The sequence below is a fragment of the Trachypithecus francoisi genome, unplaced genomic scaffold (genome assembly GCF_009764315.1).
Source record: "Trachypithecus francoisi isolate TF-2019V2 unplaced genomic scaffold, Tfra_2.0 Lachesis_group11, whole genome shotgun sequence".
Lineage (NCBI taxonomy): Eukaryota > Metazoa > Chordata > Mammalia > Primates > Cercopithecidae > Trachypithecus > Trachypithecus francoisi.
The window spans coordinates 106791910-106794873 of record NW_022681456.1 but is presented as its reverse complement, the minus strand read 5'-3'; positions in this window follow the sequence as shown (position 1 = coordinate 106794873).

Below are 2964 nucleotides of genomic sequence, written 5' to 3'. Positions count from 1 at the left end.
ACTGCAGTCCCCTGTAGCCTTGTGGTCTCATCTATCTCACCTCAGAGGGGGAAAACATAGTAGGGCTTCAAGGAAATAGATGGGGAACCCTGCAGCCAGGAAAAGGAGTGGGGAGCTAGGGGACAGGGAGCGAGATAGGGAAACTATACCACAGGAGAAACGCTTGTGATGGTCTCAGACCCAAGACATAGGCCCGCTAAAAAACATATTTCATCAGATTATAGAATGTTCTCCCCTCACCCACACTTTACCACCACCATAATAGGCTGTCAGTACAATAACAGTGGATTATAGTGCAAGATAGAGATATTTCTCTGGGAAGGAATATTTAGGGAAGCCCAAAGTCAGGAGAGACAAAAGCAAGAATGCTAGAAGAATTAAAGCCTCTGCCATGTACAGCTACATCAAACACAGATCCAGCCTGACTCCTAGCTATATTAATATAAATACTCATGGGAAAGCCCTATTTATCTCAGTTCCTAATATCCAGTACAACCTGCCCAGCTCTCAATAAAAAAATTACAAGGCATGCCAAAAGGCAAGAAAAACTCAATCTGAAGAGAAAAAGCAGTCATTAGAATTAGACTCTGATATTAGAGATTGAAATGATCAGATGGAAATTAAAATAGCTATGATTAATATGCTAAGGGCTCTAACGGAAAAGAAGACAACATAAAATAACAGATGGGCAATGAAAGAGAAAAGTGGAAACTGTAAGAAAGAATCAAAAGGAAATGTTAACAGTCAAATGCACCAGAACAGAAATGAAGAATGGCTTTGATGAGTTCATCAGTGATTGGATGTTACTGAACAGAGAAATAGTGAACATAGGTCAATAGAAACTTCCTAAACTGAAATGCAAAGAGGAAAAAAAAAGAATGAAAAACAGAATAGAACATCCAAGAACTGTGAGATCATTTCAAAGATGTAACATATGCATCACTGGAATACCAGAAGGAGAAGAAAGTAAGAACAGGCAGAAGAAATAGTTGAAGTAATATTGGTCACAAACTTTCCAAAGTTAATGACAGACACTGTATGGGCTTGAAGACTGCACCACCTCAATTAATTTCCATGCAGAACCCCAGAATGTGACCTTACTTGAAAATAGGGTCTTTGTGGATGTAATTAGTTAAGAAGAAGTCATACTGGATTTGGGTGGGCCCTAAATCCAGTGAATGCTATCCTTATAAGAAGGTAATGTGATGACACAGACACACACAGAGGAAAGATAGCCATGTGAAGATAGAGGCAGAAACTGAAATGATGCAGCTACCAGCAAGGAACGCCAAGGATAGCCAGCAACCCGATGCTGGGACGAGGCAAATAAGGATTCTCTCCCCAGAGAAGTTTCAGAGGGAGCATGGCCCCGCTAACAGCTGCATTTCAGACTTTCAGCCTCCAGAACTGTGAGGGAATACATTTCTGTTGTTATCAATGGCTTAGTTTGTGATAGGTAATTTGTTATGATAGCCCTAGAAAATTAATACAGTTACCAAACTACAAATTCAGGAAGCACAGATAATACCAAGATGAATAAATACTTTTAAAAACCCCTATCTAGGCATACCATATTCAAACTGCAGAAAACCAAAGTCACAGAGAAAATCTTTTAGAAGAAGCTAGATGACAGGAAATAAGCCAGAAAAGCAAAGATAAGAATTACAGTGGACTTATTAGAAACCAGAGAAGCAAGAGAGTGAAGTAAAAAATTTAAAGCATTGCAAGAATAAATTCCACCATCCTGGAGTTCTATACCCAGCAAACTTTGTCCTTCAAAAGTGAAGAAGGAAGACTTTCTAAGACAAACAAAAACTGAAGATATTCATTCCTAGCAAACCTGACATACAAAAAATATTAAAAGAAATTCTTCAAGCAGAAGGAAAATGAGAGAGGTCAGAAACTTGAGTCTACTATATAAAGAAAGGAAGAGAATTAGAGAAGTAATAAAGGAAAGTAAAATAAAGTTTTTAAATTATCAAGTGATCTAAAAAATAATCGTTTGTATAAAGAAATAATAGTATGTTATTAATGTTTTGGGTGATTATGGCAAATGGTTAAATTAAATGAATGGCAGTAAAGTCACAAGGGACAGAAAGGAAGAACTGGGAATACTCTTCTGTAGGGAACCTTCAGTACATTTGAAGTGCAATAGCATTATTTGAAGGCACATGTAGATTATTTTAAAACTCATATCTTAAAATCTAGGGAAAACCACAATTTTTTAAAAAACTGTATGATTTATACATGAAGAGAGAAGATAAAATGAAATCATATAAAATGCTCAGTTAAACCAGTAAATGCAGGAAAAGAAGGGGCAAAAAGAAATAAGAAATTCAATAAAGAGAAAATAGTTACAGATATGGCAAATATTAATCCAATTACAGTTGACTCTTGAACAGTGTGGGAGTTAAAGGCGCTGTCCCCACATGCAGCTGAAATTTTGTGTATGACTTTTGACTATGCAAAAACTTAACTACTAATAGCCTACTGTTGACTGAATTCTTTCTTTTCTTTTTTTTTTTTTTTTTTGAAATTTTACAGCTGGGCCTCTGCGGGTGTCATCACGTATTGGTAGGACCATGATGGTGACCCCAAGCCACAAAACCAGCAAGTTTTTATTAGGGATTTTAAAAGGCGAGGGGGTGTACGAACAGGGAGTAGGTCACAAGGGTCACATGCTTCAAAGGGCAATAAAGATCACAAGGCGAAGGCAAAATTAGAATTACTGATGAGGGTCTATGTCCCGCTGTGCACGCATTGTCTTGATAAACACCTGAACAAAAAACAGGGTTCAAGAGCAGACAACCGGTCTGACTAGAATTTACCAGGCTGGAATTTCCCAATCCTAGTAAGCTTGAGGGTACTGCAGGAGACCAGGGTGTATTTCAGTCCTTATCTCGACCGCATAAAACAGGCACTCCCAGAGTGGCCATCTATAGACCTCCCTGCAGGAATACATTC